We start from the raw sequence: 20784 nt of genomic DNA on the forward strand, positions 1-20784 counted from the left end.
TTGGTTCAAAATAATGACATATCAAAAGTGTAAACACGAAAACTAATATAAAGATTGTTACATTGTTTATCAAAGTGGAGCGCGACGATCTTTTGCATTTTTTAAGTCTTTTATAATTGTCTCTAAACTAATCTTTTCGGAATCTTGAACAAAACTTGGGTGTTTTCTTTTAAAAAACTCACCAATAGTTGATTGTTTTTTCATGTTGATATCCACTACAATAAACAAATGATTTTTTATTTTAAAAAGATAATATATAATACTTATGATATAAATTAGTTTCATATCAAAACAATAAATATATATCTTAGTCCAACATGTACCGATGTATAATTCTTATGAATTTATATGCAAATAAATCAACATTTACTTTAGAATAATGAATATTAAATTAAAAAATATAATAAATCAACATGAATAATAAATTAATAAATAGAAAATTATGTATACATACTTTTACTTTTATGTATATATTAATTCAATATGTATATCTAATATCTTAATTCAATATGTGTATGTCAGTATGTGAGAGGAGTAGAAATTCATAAGAAGTTTTATGACTGAAAACCGAAACATGAAAACAATCAACTATCACAGTACAAAATCCCAGAATGACCCATGGTGCGGAAAACAAGATGCGTGTATGATGTGCCGCTATCGTACCAGCTCCTTCCCCTTGAAGAAGAGGTACGTGAAAACAAAACTGCAAACTGTAATCACGAAGCTTAGTGAGTTCCCCCATAATACCTCATACCATACAGACATACAATGAACAGCTAGGAGATACGGGCCTCGCCCATACTCATGAAGATACGGGCCTTGCCCACACTCCGCTAGCTGGGAGATACGGGCCTCGCCCACACGCCGCTATCTGGGAGATACGGGCCTCGCCCACATTCCCTTATCTGAGAGATACGGGCCTCGCCCACACTCTGCTATCTGAGAGATACGGGCCTCGCCCACACTCCACTTTCAGAGAGATACGGGCCTCGCCCACACTCAGCTGCTAAACCATAACATACAAGTATCACACAGACAACGAGTATAAACAATTCTATCATACTGGCATATGTCATAATCAAGCTCAACCATGAGATACAGGCTCTGCCCACACTCCGACACTAACATATCGTCTATACGGGCCGGCCTTGGTGCCTTAGACCCGTTACTACTGGAAGGAAACTCACCTCGAAAAGTAGTTGCTGAAAGTCTGACTGCTAGACGTCTGGCTGCTGCACCGGTAATCCTCCGGCTACAAACCCATAAACATAAATTAGCCACTCATAAATATCCTTAGGTCAATTGACTGACCCATCCCTAGTACAAGGTCAACTCCTTGGTCAAGTTCAACTCCCAGTTGACTGGACTCGCCGAGTCGTGGCACAAACTCACCGAGTCCTTCTCCTACTAACCCGGTCCTACTCGCCAAGTCCCTCTTCCCACTCACTGATTCACCCTTAACTCACTACTCGGGACAATAGAACCGACTCGTGATCCGACTCGTCGAGCCCAAGAACAACTCACCGAGTGCTACGAGCAGATCTCATACTCACTTCCAAATCCTCACCAGAGCATCCCTTAAGAGGATTTGGGGTTCTGGGACTATTGCTACACGTTAAATTGCTAATTCCACGTGCAGATTCGAAGGGTTGGACCTTCAACGCTTAAACCCCTCTTACTCAGTGAAAGTTCATATGACTCGCCGAGTTTGAAGAACAACTCGGCGAGTTCCAGGCAATCTTCATAGGACTCGCCGAGTCTAAGACCATCTTCATAGAACTCGCCGAGTTCCACTTTGGAACTCGCCGAGTCCCTCCGACCCACTTCCCATACAGACCAAATCTGAGACATGCAACGCTTCTAAACCATAGATCTATGCTCCTAGGGCATGCTTCTCACGTAAAGTTGCAAACTTTATGTGCATGCATGGCCCTATAAGCTCATGATGGCAAATCCAAGCTCTTTAAGAGGTCATACACTCAATAGGGACCTCAATAACTCCAACCACAGAGACTTTATACTTCTATGATGTCCATAAGATCCCAATCTGAAGTCCTTTCAGAACTTAGAGCATAAATACTTGGAGTTTGAGGTTTTAGGGCTTGAAAACCACTAATTTGGGACAAAAAGGGGATCTAATGAACTAGTGATCAAGGTAAGAACTTTTCTACCTGAATGGAAGCTTCTCACAGTGTAGATTCCGGATCTACCTCCCCTCCTTGCACACTTCAACCTCCTATTCCTTCCTCTAAGCTCCAAACCTTCTCCACAAAGCCAAAATCACTCTCAAGAACAATATGGGGGCTAGGGTTTCTTTCTACAGCTCTTTGGAAGTGTTAGGGACAAAGGAGGCCAAGTTAGAGCGTTTAAATAGGGTGCAAACACCCGGATTATGGTTTTTGTCCAAACAGGGTCTACTCGCCGAGTCCGGGGACCGACTTGCCGAGTCCAAAGTTCAAACCCCGCGCCTTATCCCGCTCCTACTCGGCGAGTTGGTCCTTCAACTTGCCGAGTCCAAGGCAAAAATGCACAAAATTAAAATATTATTCACAAGGAGTACGTACCAGGAACCAGGTGCTACAAATCTCTCCCACTTATTTTAGACTTCGTCCTCGAAGTCTGCTGATCGATCCTGAAACAGCTCCGGGTAGTGCTCCATCATCTCTTCCACCGTCTCCCAAGTCCACTCTGATCCCTTCCGGTGCTTCCATTGCAGCTTCACGAGTTCCAACCTCTTGTTCCTTAGATCCTTCGACTTCCTGTCAAGGATTGCCACAGGCCGCTCGATGTAATTCAGGTTGTCATCGACCTGAATACCCTCCAAAGGCACCACTGCCGAGTTGTCTACCAAACACTTCCGCAATTGAGAGACGTGGAAAGTGTTGTGGATCTGGCTGAGTTCGGCTGGCAGATCCAACCTATACGCCACCTTGCCCACCCAGGCTACAACCCTGAATGGCCCGATGAACCTTGGGCCCAACTTGCCTCGCTTCCTGAATCGGATAACGCCTTTCCATGGTGACACCTTCAGGAGAACCATATCCCCGACTTGGAATTCCAAGTCTGAACGGCGCTTGTCGGCATAACTTTTCTGACGACTCTGGGCAGTCTGGAGCCTACTCCGGACCTGCTGGATCTTCTCTGTCGTCTGAAGCACCACTTCGGTGCTTCCCATGACCCTCTGGCCAACCTCTCCCCAAGATATCGGGGTTGTGCACCTCCTTCCATACAACATCTCGAAGGGAGGACGGTCGATGCTCGCATGATAACTATTATTATATGAGAATTCTGCCAACGGGAGGTAGGTATCCTAATTACCTCCGAAATCCAGAACACATGCCCGCAACATATCCTCTAACATTTGGATGGTCCGCTCGCTCTGACCATCCGTTTGTGGGTGAAAAGCGGTGCTGAAATGCAAACGAGTACCCAACTCGTCATGGAACTTCTTCCAAAACCTGGAAGTAAAACGCACATCTCTGTCTGAAATCACTGATACTGGCACCCCGTGCCGCGCCACTATCTCCCTGATATAGATGTCGGCCAACTTCTCGGCCGAGATGCTCTCCTGAATTGGGATAAAATGGGCGCTCTTGGTCAATCGGTCCACGATGACCCATATAGAATCCACTCCCCGCGCGGTCCTGGGTAGCTTCGTGATAAAATCCATCGTAATATCTTCCCATTTCCACAACGGGATATCCAACGGCTGCATCTTGTCGTGCAGTCTCTGATGCTCGGCCTTGACCTTCCTGCAGGTCAAGCACCGCTCGACGTACCAAGCCACATCCCACTTCATGCAGGGCCACCAATAGCCCCGAAGAAGATCCCTATACATCTTCGTCGCCCCGGGATGAATGGAGAATCGAGATTTGTGCGCCTCCTCCATCAAGACCTGACGCACACCTCCGAGGTACGGCACCTACACCCTGCGGTGTATTGTCAAGAATCCCCTGCTATCATAGTCAAAGGAGGAAACATGACCCAATACGCGCTTACTCTTCCGATGTTCCTCCTTCATGGCCTCCTGTTGGGCCTCCCGAATCCGCTCCAAAAGCGGAGTCACCACTGTCATCTGCATGCAAATATCCCTGATCGGCGCCGCCTTGCGGCTAATCGCATCGGCCACCACATTGGCCTTCCCTGGGTGGTAAAGGATCTCACAATCATAATCCTTCACCACATCGAGCCATTGACGCTGCCTCATGTTCAAATTCGGCTGATCCATGAGGTACCTGAAACTCTTGTGGTCCGTGTAAATGGTACACCGAACCCCATAAAGGTAATGTCGTCAAATCTTGGGGGTGAATAGCATCGCCCCCAGCTCTAAATTGTGCGTCGAGTAGTTCGCCTCGTGAGGCTTCAGCTGCCTCGAAGCGTAGGCAATGACATGACCTCTCTGCATCAGTACCGCGCCCAGCCCTGAAATGGACGCGTCACAATATACCACAAAATCCTCTACGCCCTCTGGCAGGGCTAAGAATGGCGCCTCGCACAATCTTTGTCTCAGAACCTCAAATGCTGCCTGCTGCTCAGGCCCCCATCGAAAGACCACGGCTTTCTTAGTCAGCCGTGTCAGGGGTATGGCTATCTTGGAGAAGTCCTAAATGAATCTCCGATAGCAGCCCGCTAATCCTAGGAAACTCCGAATCTCGGATGGAGACTTCGGAACCTCCCACCTCATCATGGCCTCCACCTTGGCCGAATCCACCGAAATCCCGTCCTGATTGACAAGGTGCCCAAGAAACTGCACATCGCGCAACCAGAACTCACACTTGGAGAACTGTAACATCGTAAATTTGAAAACATTTTTTTTCGCATTTTATAAAAACACAAATCATTTATCATTCATAAAAACATCAATGTTTGAAACTCAATCCATGCCATATAAAAATCTCAAGATCTGATAACATAAAATCCCGTGTGTGTGTACTGATCAAACCGGCGCCTTCCCACGGTCATCACTAGTACCTGAAACAAATAACACCAACACTGTAAGCACAAAGCTTAGTGAGTTCCCCAAAATACCACACATAGCACATATTAGCCACTCGAGGCTATAACTCTGTGGGTCCGTGGACCCTACTCTGTGAACCCTCTGGTTCTAACTCTGTGAACCTTCCGGTTCCAACTCTATAAACATGCACAACATAAATCACATAGAAATAATGCAGTACAACACATAACATAAATATAGCATACAAATACTCTGTCACATAACTCTGATTACCTATTCAAGGTAAAGTATAGTGAGAAGACTCACCTTGCGTATCTCGATAACTCGCAAATCTCGGAGATCACTCGCGCTCGATCCCCCGAGCTATAATCCTCCTATAACACAATATATCTCTAATTAACACTTTCACAACTAAGGTTGATTACCCTATCAAGTCAACACTGGTCAACTCTGGTCAACGGTCAACGGTCAACTTTAACCGGACTCGGCGAGTGCACTAGAGCGAGCCGGCGAGTCTATACGTGTTCACTGACTCCCTAGGATCCTCTCTTGACACGTCGAGTACTTCCCTAACTCGACGAGTTCCACCTGGCATGAATCGCGGGGCAACCACGACTCAACTCGTCGAGTCTCAAGAACAACTCGGCGAGTTCAGGCTTGACTCAGCCCCCTATTGACTCTCCCTGACTCACTGGGTCATCCCCCAACCCAGCAAGTCTACTCATTGAACAATTTACGCGAAACCCCAACCCTACTCGCCGAGTCTCAAGAACAACTCGGCGAGTTCATGCCATGCACAAACTCTAATGACCTTCTGAGGTCAGATCTACTTTCCCAAACCATAGATCTGGCCTTCCCAAGCATGAATGTCACGTAAAGTTCGAAACTTGATGCTTGTATAACCCCCACAAGGCATCAAAATGAGATTTGGCCCCAAAAATGACAACCTAGGTCCAATAACTCCATAATAACCCAAAAAGCTCCAAGGGTTAAGGTCTCTGGACCTCTTTGAGTTCAGATCCAAGGCACAAACTCGAAAAAGGACCATTTTCTTCATATAATCACTCTCCAAAGGGGTTAGAAAACCCTAACTCTAAAGATCAACCCTAAAACTGAAGGAGGTTCGAACTATGACCTCAAAATGAAGCCTCTGGACTCTGGATCTGCTGGAATCTCACCTCCTCCTTGCTCTTGCCACCTTCTTCTTGCTAAACAAGGAATACAAAGGCCCAAAAGTGACTTCCTCTCTCCCAAAACGAATTAGCTCTCTTAGGGTTCTCTCAAGGGACTGGTAGCCGCAATGGGAGGCTATAAGTGCCCTTAAATAGGCTCCAAACCCGGGGAATTAGGGTTTCATTAAACAGCATGGACTCGCCGAGTCCAGACGCGAACTCATGCCCAAAGTCGCGATTATACTCGGCGAGTTTGGGCTCCAACTCGCCGAGTCTCCTCACAAATCACCAAAAATATAAGAATGAATAATACCTGGGAATCCGGGCTATTACAATTCTCCCCCACTAGAACTAGAGTTCGCCCTCGAAGTCTCGCTCTGCAAATAACTCCGGATGCTGCTCATGCATCTCACGCTCCGGCTCCCAAGTCATCTCGGACCCCTTCCGATGCTGCCACTGAACCAAGACCAAGGGTACCTCCTTGTTCCTTAGAACCTTGATTTTCCGATCTCTGATTGCCACTGGTCTCTCAGCATAATTCAGGCTCGCATCCACTTGAATATCCTCTAATGGAACCACTGCCGACTCATCGGCTATACACTTCCGCAGTTGCGACACATGGAAAGTGTCGTGAATCTGCCCCAACTCTGCTGGCAAATCCAAACGATAGGCTACCCTGCCTACCCCCGCGACCACCCGGAATGGACCAATATATCGGGGCCCCAACTTGCCCCTCTTCCTAAATCGAATCACTCCTTTCCAAGGAGAGACCTTCAGGAGCACAAAGTCGCCGACCTGAAACTCAAGCTCGGACCGGCGTCTGTCCGCATAACTCTTCTGACGACTCTGAGCGGTCAACAACCTCTGCCTGACCTGTTGGATCTGCTCTGTCGTCTGAAGCACGATCTATGTACTGCCCATCACATGTTGTCCGACCTCTCCCCAGCAAATGGGGGTCCGACACCTCCTCCCATACAACAACTCAAAGGGCGGCATACCAATGCTTAAATGATGGCTGTTGTTGTAGGAAAACTCCGCCAAGGGCAAGTACGTATCCCAACTCCCCCCGAAATCCAGCACACATGCCCGGAGCATATCCTCGAGCGTCTGAATCGTCCGCTCACTCTGTCCGTCTGTCTGGGGGTGATATGCGGTACTAAAATGCAGCCTAGTACCCAACTCCTCATGAAACTTCTTCCAGAATCTGGAAGTGAAATGTACATCCCGGTCTGAGACAATCGAGATCAGCACCCCATGCTGAGACACCACTTCCCTCACGTACATCTCTGCTAACTTCTCTATGGATGAGCTCTCACTAACAGCAAGGAAGTGGGCGCTCTTCGTCAACCTGTCCACAATCACCCAAATTGCATCGACTCCCCTAGCTGTCCTTGGCAATTTGGTGATAAAATCCATGGTGATCTGTTCCCCCTTCCATTCGGGAACCTCCAACGGCTGCAACTTACCATGCGGTCTCTGGTGCTCGGCCTTAACCCTACGGCAGGTTAAGCACCTCTCAACAAACCACGCAACATCCCTCTTCATACAGGGCCACCAATACTCCCTCCTCAGGTCCAAATACATCTTAGTGGCCCCAGGATGGATCAAAAATTTTGACCGATGAGCATCTTCCATCAAAATGGTACGCGCCCCTCCCACAAACGGTACCCATATACGCCCCTGAAAGGTCATAAGCCCCTGACTATCGGTAACGAACTCCGATACCAACCCAACAACTCTCTCCCTCTTCTGGTTCTCCAATCTCACGGCCCCAGCCTATGCTCCACGAATTGTGTCCAACACCGGAGCCATCACGGTCAATCGCAAACATACACCTCGCAATGGGGCGCTCTCCGCCCTGCGACTCAGGGCGTCGGCTACCACATTAGCCTTGCCCGGATGGTACAGAATCTCACAATCATAATCTTTGACCACATCCAACAACCTCCTCTGCCTCATATTTAGGTTGGGCTGATCCATCAAATACTTCAGGCTCTTATGGTCCGTGTATATCGTACACCGAACCCTATACAGATAGTGACACCAAATCTTGAGGGCAAACACCACTGCCCCCAACTCTAGATCATGGGTGGGATACCTCGTCTTATGATGTTTCAGCTGCCTCGATGCGCATGCTATCAGATGCCCTCTCTGCATCAGCACCGCTCCCAACCCCAAGATCGATGCATCCTAGTATACCACAAAATCCTACATCCCCTCCGAGAGGGCTAACACCGGGGCTTCGCATAACCTTTGGCAAAGCGTCTCAAAGGAGGCCAGCTGCTCGGGGCCCCATGAAAAAGCGACACCCTTCCGGGTCAACCTGGTGAGTGGCACTGCGATCTTAGAGAAATCCTTGATAAATCTCCGATAATAACCTGCCAACCCTAGAAAACTCCTGATCTTGGAGGGTGACCTCGGCACCTCCCAACTCATCACCGCCTCAACTTTGGCCGGGTCGACCAATATCCCTTTATGGTTAACGAGATGACCCAGGAACTGGACCTCTCGCAACCAGAAATCAAACTTGGAGAATTTGGCATAAAGCCTCTCCGATCTCAGAACTCCGAGGATCTCCCTCAGATGTTCCTCGTGCTACTCTCTAGATCTCGAATATACCAAAATGTCATCGATGAATACAATCACTGACCGATCTAGCATCGGCCTGCACACTCGGTTCATGAGATCCATGAACACTGCCAGGGCATTGGTGAGCCCGAAAGGCATCACCACAAACTTGTAATGCCCATAACGCGTCCTGAACGCTGTCTTCTGGATGTCCTCATCTCACACCCTCACTTGATGATATCCAGACCTCAAATCGATCTTGGAGAACCAAGATGCTCCCTGTAACTGATCGAACAAATCATCTATCCTCGACAACGGGTAACGGTTCTTGACCGTCAGCTTGTTCAACTCCCAGTAATCAATGCACATCCGGTGTGAACCATCCTTCTTCTTGACAAACAGGATCCCCACGGTGAGCTGCTCAGACGAATAAACCCCTTCCTCAGCAGCTCCTGAAGCTACGAGGATAACTCTTGCATCTCTAGAGGTGCAAGGCGATAAGGCACCTTAGCGATAGGTGCGGCCCCCAGAACCAAATCGATACTGAACTCCACTTGCCTCACAGGAGGCACACCCGACAAATCCTCTGGAAATACATCCGGGAACTCACGCACTATCGGAACCTCCTCAACTGACCTTGGCCTCTCAGCCGCGTATCCATCACATGCACCACAAAACCCTTACAGCCCTGCTGAAGACACTGCCTCACCCTAGCGGCCGACAAAACGCTGATCCAGAACGTGTACCCTCGCCGTACACCGTAAGAACTCCCCCACTAGGGTCTCGTATGGTCACCAGCTGTCGCTCGCAGTCGATAACTGCACTGAATCTGCTCAACCAGTCCATGCCCACAATGACACAGACATCACCCATCGCAATAGGAACCAAATCAATCGGGAACTCAACACCGAAAATCTTGAACACGCACCCCCGGAGAACCTCCGTGGCATATATCACCCTCTCGTCAGCTATGGAAACTCTCAGAGGCCGAATCAATGCCTCACGACTAACACTGATATGCTGACTAAAAGCCAAAGATACAAAAGACCGACTCGCACCCGAGTCAAATAACACCAAGGCATGTACAGATGTCACAAGAAAAGTACCTACGCATAACATAATATAAGCATAATATCTCAACATCAAAATAAATACACGAAAGAATACATACCAGCCACGACATCGGGCGCTGCGCGGACCTCCTCCGCGGTCAACTGAAAGGCTCTCCCTCGTGCCCTCGGCGCCTCGACCTTCACTAGCCGACTCTCGGTGGCTCTGATGGCGGCAGGGGCAAATCCCTGAGGTGCTCGCTGAGCTGATCCCTGCAACTACGGACACTCCGCCTTCCGGTGTCCGGTCTGGTTGCAGTGGAAACACACTGCAAACCCCTTGGGGCAGTCCTTGGCCATATGCCCCTCCTTGCCACATTTGTAGCAAGATCCAGCTCTACATACTCCATCATGACCCTTGCCGCACTTTCCACAAGTGCGGCCCTTCTGGCTCCCCGATTTGGGATCAGCGGGCTTGGCCCGCTTGGCTGCCGGCTGGGAATGTGCCGGTCGCCGATCCCTCCCCTGAGACTCCGCCTCCTCCCTGGCCTGAGTCTCTAGCTCAATCTCCCTCTGCCGGGAATTTGCCTGAAGCTTGGCAAATGTCCAGTACGAGGAGTTCGCCACGAACTCCCGAATGTCTCGCCTCAAAATACTCAGATATCGGCTCATACGTGCTTGCTCAGTGGACACGTGCTCAGGGTAGAACATCGCCTTCTCGTGGAACATCCTGGTAATCACCGTAACAGACTCAGTACCCTGCTTGAGGGTCAGAAACTCCTGGGCCAAATGCTCCCTCTCCATTTGGGGAACGTACTCATCTTGGAACATAGAAGTGAACCTCTCCCAGGTCACTGCCGCAAGCTCAGCAGGCGTAAAGTGCGCTGTCACAAATTTCCACTAGTCCTTCGCTCCCAAGCGAAGCTGGTTCAGCGCGAACCGAACTCTCAAATGCTCAGGAGATGAGCAAGTGAAGAAACACCCCTCTATGTCAGAAATCCATCTCATAGCCGCCACCGGGTCCTAGGTCCCATCAAACTCCGGCGGTTTTGTGTTGCTGAACTCTCGGAACAGAAACGCATCACCACCCTGCGGCCTCGCGGCAGCAATAGCTGCGGTGGCTGCTGCAACAACAGCCTCAGAAAGAGCGGCATAACGCTCGTCGAAGGTCTCAATCAACGTGGTCTTAATAGACCCGAACATCTCTGGTATCTCTGCCCTGATGGCCGCAGCCACCTCCTCATGGATGATCCGGCGGATCTCCTCATCACTGGCCCCACTGCTCTCAGGCATAAGACGTGTCCTCACCATGATCTACCTCTGAAATACAACATACGATAAATTAGAATCCATTCGAGCATACTCACACTCGACAACTCATTCCTCCTTGATCCTTGGTATTCCAAAGATTCTTACTTGGGCTGTACACCGCCCCGGTGCTTTCAGTAGTACGGGCCCAATACTACTGTCCGCACCGTATCAGAATACACCCCAAGTCCTCCTCTTCGGATCCTAAATTCCAAGTACTCTATTATGCATAATCCACTCTCTAACAGATCTCTCATAAGCCCGTCGCTGCTACCTACTCACTCTCAAGCATCTCATAGTAGCTCACCTCTCCCTAGGCTAAGGCATCACAAATCAGGCCACTCTAGTCCTAATAGGAGTACCTAGCCTACTCTAGCATGAGAATACATCATATCAATATCAATATCACATAACATGAGGGTATTTTGGGAAATCACCGTTCGGGCGCGGACTGATCATACACATAACTCTGCTCTGCGTTTTTCCAAAAATCCTTTACTCTTTTTTGAAAGTACTTCTCAAATCCTCAGTTTGAGTTCAAATACGCCCGAAGGTATACTCGAATCCCTCAAACCAAGGCTCTGATACCAACTTGTAACACCGTAAATTTTAAAACAATTTTTTTTCGCATTTTATAAAAACACAAATCGTTTATCATTCATAAAAACATCAATGTATGAAACTCAATCCATGCCATATAAAAATCCCAAGATCTGATAACATAAAATCATGTGTGTGTGTACTGATCAAGCCAGCACCTTCCCACGGTCATCACTAGTACCTGAAACAAATAACACCAACACTGTAAGCATAAAGCTTAGTGAGTTCCCCAAAATACCACACATAGCACATATTATCCACTCGAGGATATAAATCTGTGGGTCCGTGGACCCTACTCTGTGAACCCTCTGGTTCTAACTCTGTTTTTATGTTTGTTTTTTACTGCAACTATGAGCTAAATACGTTTTTGTTTCTGTTTGGGGAATACCAAGGAACTCCTATGGTTTAATTCTTAGCTTTTGATTAATTGTTTATTGGTGATCTATTAAATTAAGTTTGTTAAAGAACCTTATGCATTAATCACAATTATTTTCTGTTAATTGGACGACAATTAAGTTGCATGAACATCTCTTAGTTGTTAACCTCATATGCCTATGTGAACACTAAATCATATGCTTAGGATTAATGATTATGAAACTAAGATTAATAAGACAATAGTTAGATTGATGTGTGAGCTTGTTTGAGAAACCATCAAACAAGAGGTTAATTGAACCACTAAATTGATTAACCACTACAAATCTTATTTAATCCAAATTGTTAATCTAGGGAATTAATTAGTTTAAACACTTGATCACTGCTTGAATTAATTGATTGCCTAAGGGTTAGGAGTAATGAACATGAACCTAACTACTATAATTGGTAGCCAATAACAATTAATCTATCATAAATACAAAATAACCATAGAAGTGAATTGGTTGAACCTAAATAGAAACATCTTTATCAAATTTGGTGAATTAGTTGTTTTCTTTAGTTGATTAGTTAATTTGGTGTGATTAAGTTTCTAGTCTTGCAAAACTAGAAGAAAAACCTTTTACTTTCATTAATTGTTTTAGTTAAAATTAGTTATTAGTTTAATTTTTCGTTCCCTGAGTTCGATACCTTACTTACTAAACTATACCACTAAAAGATAGGTTCACTGCCTTTGTGTGCTAAATTTATTAATAAAAAGTAGGGATAAAACAAGTGCATTTTACACACATCAAGTTTTTGGCGTCGTTGCTGGGGAACGGTTCTAAATAATTAATCTAATTCCTAATTTTTTCGATCCTTTGTGTGAGTTTACTTGCATAAAGTTACTTTATTGCAATTTAGTAGTTAGTAATTAGGTTTTAGCATCTGTTTAGTTTTAATATTAAGTTTAAATTTTTTTCAAAATCACACTGATACTCGCCGAGTGCAGTCGCACCTACTCGGCGAGTACAAGCATATTTAGCAGTTAATTTTCGATTTTTTTTTCAGTACATTTTTTTTGTTCTCTTTACGTTTTTATTCTGTTTATTTCAGGACTTTCATGACCAGAGGATCAAACACCCCGCTGGTACCCCCGTTTGAAGATCCCGAAACCGCATTGAAAAGAAACAAAGGAAAGGACGTGGAGAGTTCGAGTACACCAAAGAAGTCACCTTTGTCCAATTTGAAGACTGTTTTTGGGAAAAAGAAGAGCAGCAAATCAGGAGCATCCAGCACTTCCTTAGTAATCAATGAACCGGATAAGGAAGATATTGAGTACGAGACCGAGGAAGAAGAGGACCCGACATACGAGCATGAAACCGAGTCCAAGGAAGAGTTAGCTATCACAATGGCTAACATTGATGAAATCCCCATGGGAGAATGGAAGAAGAGGATGCGCGACGACACCGGCCCGAGACTTGTGCAACCCGCAATTCCCATGACTGCTACCTTCGAGCTAAAGGGTCATATCCTAGCCTTACTTAAAGAAATACCTTTTTATGGAAAAGACCATGAAGATGCCTACAAGCATTTGGACGAAGTCAATGATGTAGCTGATTACTTCAATGTTCCAAATGTGCCCCGCGAGACTCAGCTACTTCGTATGCTTCTGGTGACATTCAAAGGAGCTGCAAAAGACTGGCTCAAGTCACTTCCCCCCGGATCAGTCACCACTTGGGCCAAGATGAAAGAAGAATTCATTGATCACTTTTGCCCACCTTCCAAGATAGCCAAGTTGAAGAAGGCCATTGATAACTTTGAGCAACAAGCTGGAGAGTCGCTATATGAAGCATGGGAGAGGTACAAGAGCTTACTAAGAAACTGCCCACACCATGACCTAAACAGCCAGCAAGAAGTATCCATCTTCTATGATGGAGTCAATGTCACAACCAGGCAGTTACTAGACTCGCAAGGCCCGCTCACGAAGAAGCCGCCCCCGGTGATCAAAGAATTGATTGAAGAGTTCTCTAAACACTCTAGAGAATATCACAACCCTAGACATGATGTCACTAGGGGAGCCGCTTATGCAGCTACTGAAGACTTATCCGCAGTCATGGATATGCTAAAAACCATGGATAAGAGGATGGATAAGATGGATCAAACAATCCATGCTATTCGGGTGGGTTGTGAAAACTGCAATGGGCCTCACCTCACTAGAGACTGTGATTTAGATGAGAATGGCAACAAGAAGGCGCAAGTGTGCTACTCAAGTGGAGACCGATATGATGAAGACTGGCACAAACAAAAGAAAGATTGGCTCCCTTATGAAGAGTACAAGAAAGCCAAGGAGGAAAGGTTTAGGCAAAAAGGGAGAGGGTTCTACCAAAAGGAGGAGCCGGTGCAAGAGAGGAAGCCAAGCTTGGAGGAAATGCTCACCAAATTTGTAGCTGCCTCAGAAAAAAGACATAGTGATCATGATGCTGCAATTCAAGAAACAAGGACCATGCTTAGGAACCAGCAAGCATCTATCCACAATATAAAAACACAGCTTGGGCAACTTGCTTAACAAATCAACTAAAGGTCACCGGGCGAACTTCCTAGCAAAACTGAAAATAACCCACGAGGCGCGCACATAAACATAGTCACAACAAGAAGTGGGAAGATAATCACTCCCCTGGAACCTATTCAGACTGAGTCATCCAAGAAATCACAGAAGGAGGAGGCAGAAAAGCAAGCAGAGAACCAAGACATACAATCTGACAGCCCTACTCGCCGAGTACCACATATGCACTCGGCGAGTACATCACAAAATCCCACCGAACAGATACCTGAAAAACTTTACCAGCCTCCCATGCCATACCCAGCCCGAGCTAAGAAGGAGAAGCAGGAGGAGTATCAGAAGTTTCTAGATCATATCAAGACTCTTCAAATAAACATACCCTTCATTGAAGCCGTCATGCAAATGCCCAAGTATGCAAAGTTCCTTAAGGAACTTCTCACTAATAGAAGGAAGATGGAAGAAGTGAAGAAGGTAGTGCTCAATGAAAACTGCTTAGCTGCTATGCTAAATAAGCTACCAAAGAAGAAAGGTGATCCGGGGAGTTTGACTTTACCTTGCCAATTTGGCAACTTGGCCACCATTCATGCCTTAGCCGATTCGGGAGCAAGTGTGAACCTAATGCCATATTCATTCTTTCAGAAGCTAGATCTCCCGGAACCTTGGCCAATTCGCATGGCAATACACTTGGCAAACAAGACAGTCACCTTCCCAAGAGGCATATGCGAAGACATATTAGTCAAGGTGGACAAATTCGTCTTTCCCGCTGATTTTATCATTCTAGACATGGAGGCGGATCCACAAGTGCCAATCATCCTTGGAAAGCCCTTCCTCAACACAACAAGTGCTATAGTAGACATGAGGGACTCAAAGCTCACCTTGCGGGTAGGAGAAGATTCAGTCACATTTGGGGTAGACCAAGCTATGAAGTATTCAAGGAACAGTGACGACACGGCATTCTCAATCGATATGCTTGATGAATTATTGGAGGAAGGCATAACTGAAGATTCCAGCAAGTTCACAACTGATGATGAAGAATTTGATCCAGAAAAAGACTTGATGGAAATTGAAAGACTGCTGGAAGAAGCAGATTATGAAGAATTGGTAAAACAAACTGACAGCTCTATTCGCCGAGTAGGATCGATCTACTCGCCGAGTTCCTCTGAAGAAAAGGCAGAAATCGTGAATACAACCACAAACTCGCCGAGTACCCTACCTGCACTCGGCGAGTCCAACAGTCAGAACCAAAAAACGGAGCTCAAAACTTTACCAGAACATTTGTAATATGCTTTCCTTGAAGAAGGCAACCAAAAACCTGTAATCATAGCTGCTGACCTGTCCAATTCTGAAAAGGAAGAGCTAGTGCAAGTGTTGAAGAAGCGGAAGCGGGCCATAGCCTGGAGCATCATCAACATCAAGGGAATCAGCCCATCTTATTGCTCCCACAAGATCAATCTGGAAGAAGGAGCAAAGCCGGTTGTACAGCACCAAAGAAGGTTAAACCCGAACATGCAAGAAGTAGTCAAGAAGGAAGTGGTCAAACTCTTAGATGCGGGAATTATCTATTCCATTTCCGACAGTCCATGGGTGATTCCGGTCCAAGTGGTGCCCAAGAAAGGAGGGATGACGGTCATAACCAACAAAAAGAACGAACTAATTCCGACACGAACGGTAACCTGTTGGAGAGTGTACATTGATTATCGAAAGCTAAATGATGCCACTCGTAAAGACCATTTCCCTTACCTTTTATTGATCAAATGTTAGAAAGACTATCTGGCCATAGCTACTATTGCTTTCTAGGTGGATTTTCGGGTTATTTTCAAATACCCATAGACCCAATGGACCAAGAAAAGACCACATTCACTTGCCCAAGTGAGACTTTTGCTTATAGACGCATGCCTTTTGGCTTATGCAATGCACCCACGACTTTTCAAAGGTGTATGACAGCCATATTCCACGATATGGTGGAAAAATTCATGGAAGTTTTTATGGATGACTTTTCCGTTTTTGGATCTTCTTTCCATGATTGTCTCACAAATCTTGACTTAATGCTTGCTAGGTGTGAAAAAACCGACTTAGTCCTCAATTGGGAGAAATGTCACTTTATGGTAAAAGAGGGTATAGTGTTGGGCCACAAGATTTCCAAAATTGGAATTGAAGTGGATTGGGCAAAGATTGACACCATTGCCAAATTACCCCCACCAACTAATGTGAAGGGCATTAGGAGTTTTCTAGGACACACGGGTTTTTACCGGCGTTTCATAAAAGATTTTTCCAAAATAACTAGACCTCTAACACAATTACTACTAAAAGATGCACCATTCAATTTTACTAAAGAGTGTTTAGAGGCATTTGAATTTTTAAAGGAAAAATTAACTAATGCCCCGATCACTATTGCACCAAATTGGAACTTACCCTTTGAGATTATGTGTGATGCTAGTGACTATGCATTAGGAGCTGTCCTTAGTCAAAGGGTTGATAAGCACTTTCAACCCATATATTATGCTAGTAAGACTCTAAACCCAGCCCAAGAAAATTACACCACCACTGAAAAAGAATTATTAGTTGTGGTGTATGCTTTTGACAAATTCCGCCCTTACTTGGTTTTATCTAAAACTACTGTTTTTACTGACCACTCAGCTATCAAGTATTTGTTTGTAAAACAGGATGCCAAGCCAAGACTGATATGATGGGTGCTACTTCTTCAAGAGTTCGACATAGAGATACGAGACAAGAAAGGAATGGAGAATGTAGCAGCTGACCACTTGTCAAGACTGGAGAACCCGCAATTGCAAGAAGATAAAGATGGAGACGACTTCCTGGACGAGTACATTATGGTGACAGTGGGAGAAGAGCCATGGTTCGCGGACATAGCTAATTATTTAGCTACAAAATACATCCCGAAAGATTTTAGCAGTCAACAAAAGAAGAAATTCTTTGCTGAATTAAAATATTACTTTTGGGACGAGCCATACCTCTTCCGGAGCTGTGCGGATGGGATCATACGAAGATGCGTATTCGGGAAGGAAAGCCGGAAAATATTAGAGCACTGCCATAGCGGGCCCATGGGAGGACATCATAGAGCACACTACACGGCAAAGAAGATCTTTGACATTGGGTTTTATTGGCCCACAATTTTTAAAGATGCAACCCAATTTGTCAAAGAATGTGATGCTTGTCAAAGAGTGGGAAACATTTCATCTCGAAATGAAATGCCACAACATAGTATCCAAGTGTTCGAGGTGTTTGATGTGTGGGGAATTGACTTCATGGGACCATTTCCCATGTCTAAAGGAAACAAATACATACTAGTGGCGGTGGATTACGAATGGGTGGAGGCACAAGCATTACCAACAAATGACGGTCGGGTGGTGGTGCGGTTTTTAAAGAAACTATTTTCACGATTTGGAGTCCCGAAAGCCCTTATAAGGGACCGAGGCACACATTTTGCCAATGACCAATTGGAAAAGGTGTTAAAGAAATATGGGGTAACCCATAAGTTTTCCACATCATACCATCCACAAACTAGTGGACAAACCGAAGTGACAAATCGAGCCTTAAAGCGAATTTTGGAGAAATCGGTGGGGAGCAACCGCAAGGAATGGTCGGATAAGCTAGATGATGCACTTTGGGCTTTTCGGACAGCTTTCAAAACACCTATTGGTACTACACCATATAGGTTAGTTTATGGAAAGCAATGCCATTTACCGGTGGAGCTAGAAAACAAGGCGTTTTAGGCTTTGAAGAGGTGTAATTTCAACATGGAGGAACTAAAGAGCAACCGGTTAATGCAAATGAATGCTCTTGAAGAGCTAAGGAATGATGCATACTCTAGTTCATGGCTTTATAAAGAGAAGACCAAGATGTGGCATGACAAAAGGATTAAAGATAAAGAAATTCATGAAGGCCAAAAAGTGTTGCTCTTCAACTCAAGACTAAAGCTTTTCTCGGGAAAACTCAAGTCAAGGTGGGATGGGCCTTTTATAGTGAAGACGGTGTTTCCACATGGTGCTATAGAGCTATTATTAAGAGATGGCACGCCTTTCAAGGTTAATGGTCATAGGGTTAAAAAGTATGAAGAAGGAGTCCCCCGGAATGAAGGAATGGAAGAGTTGCTGCTGCTGGAAGGGATTGCAACCACGTAGAAGGGGAGGAGTCTAGCTAATGATTCCCTAAAAACAAGTGCTTCTCGGGAGGCAACCCGAGTTTCAAGTTTGCATTTTCTTTCCTTTCCTTTATTTTCATTATTTTTTTTCTTTTCTTCATCTATTTTTGAGAATATAATTGCTTGAGGGAAAGCAATGCCTAGAGTGTGGGGTGGATGGCTTAAAAAAATGAGAAAAATACATAAATTTTTCAAAATTTTCACAATTTTTTCAAACTGCAAGGTTTACTCGCCGAGTAGGCACGTATACTCAGCGAGTACCTGCCCGAGTAACCCGAAAAAAACGCATAATTGCAATTATACTCGGCGAGTATGGCTACTCGGCGAGTAGACACTGAACACGGGTGAAATATAAAACTGTAAAAAAGAGGGTTTTCACCCATTTCATCCCCATACTCGCCGTGCACAGCGAACTCTCAAGCAGCCCGACGATTTTAGCAATTTCGTCTGATCTCTCCAATTTTCCACTCGATTCTCATCATTCAAAGAAAAAGGTAACATCTTTACACTATAAACTCGTTAAAGGTTCGATCTTTATCATAGATTTGCCCCGATTTTGCTTGATTTCGGATTTGGGGGTTTCCTCAAATTCTAGGGTTTCAAATTAGCCATAAATTAGATAATGTTAGGATGAATTTCTTTATGATTTATGGTTAGATAGGTCATTACAACAAACCCCATTGAAAACATTTGGATTTTTGGACAGTATACACAGGTCCGGCACGAACAGTCCCGATGTTCATCCTACTCGGTGAGTAGGTCGTGTACACGGCGAGTAGATGACTTTTCAGACCAGAATCCTTTGTTTTTAATTATTGGGTATTGTTTGTTTGTGTGTTTGTGATATTCCTATGCAGGAACAATGGCCAGAAGGGGGAAGTCTTCTCGTGGGGGAAGCGAAAGTGATATTCCATGGCTTTCTTTTCAACAACTAACTTCCAATTTATCACAAACAAGGGCCAAGAACAGATTGGAAGCGCTCAAACAGAAGGAAATTCATTTACCAAACGCAGTTGACTGGGGGCGGCTAGGAAATGTGGGATTGGAGGAGGAGCTTACGCCTTACTTGGTGAAAGAATGCAGTCTGGGGTATACCACCATCACATGTGATGGGTGGTTACAATTATTCAAGATCCAAGAACCCGTGTATGTCGAGTTGTGTTGGGAATTTTTTGCTACCATCTCATTCCGAGGTGGTAGTGAATATTTGCAATCCCAACACAATCTCTTTTTCTTTGGGCGGGGAGCTGCGACAATGCAGCATTGCTGAGTTCTCTTGGAGGTTAGGAATTTATGACCAGAGCATGATGATGACTGAAGATTTTGAAGCTTTTTTGGAGAACTGCCATAAAGAACTTCCTGAGGCAGTGGTGGCCTCAACATGGTGGAACCAGATCGCTAACCGAGTTTATATCCCTTCCACCGCCCAAGAAGGCCACATTCGCTCACCAATACACCGCCTCATTCACCGTTTTGTGGCTAGCACCATCAACCAGAGGAAGGATTGGGACAAGGTCCCAACCCTCGACATCTTCTATTTATGGAGTATTATTACTCCCGACGCTTTTTGCAACCTTCCATATTGCATTGCCAAATTCCTCGCTGAAGGGGCGGTTAAAGAAAAAGTCAATTCAAAAATCAATGGAGGCATGTTAGTGACTAGGCTAGCGAGGTCGTATGGGATTCTAGATTTGCCACAAGCTTGGGCACTCACGGTTATCCATCCTCCACCATTCAACACTGCACTATATCGGAGGGCACGGATAGTCGAGAAGTTTGGCGACTCATTCACCATTCCAGATGAAGACGAGCCGACGATTCCCGAGGAGCCGGGAAGGCGGGTCCGACAACGTAGTGAGCGGGTGCGGGAAGACCCACCGGTTATTCCGATGGAGGAGGACAATGACGGATGGAACCAATTGGAGTACCGACGCTACTTGGATGACATTGGGAAAGGGGTGAATTATAATAACCAATCTTTTGAATATCTTTTTCAACATATGAATATTGCCCCAAGACCCGGTCCCGGATATCCATACATTATGAATTGGGACGAG

At 45.5% G+C, this 20784-nt stretch overlaps 1 non-coding gene across 1 annotated transcript; it reads right to left on the minus strand.

Annotated features, from left to right (window-relative positions):
- Positions 1-13797: 13797 nt before the first annotated feature.
- LOC111920595 (small nucleolar RNA R71) lies at positions 13798-13904 on the minus strand. The gene has a single exon (XR_002859939.2). It is a non-coding gene; the product is annotated as a small nucleolar RNA R71 (small nucleolar RNA).
- Between the last annotated feature and the right edge of the window lie 6880 nt (positions 13905-20784).

The sequence above is a fragment of the Lactuca sativa genome, chromosome 5 (assembly GCF_002870075.4).
Source record: "Lactuca sativa cultivar Salinas chromosome 5, Lsat_Salinas_v11, whole genome shotgun sequence".
NCBI lineage: Eukaryota > Viridiplantae > Streptophyta > Magnoliopsida > Asterales > Asteraceae > Lactuca > Lactuca sativa.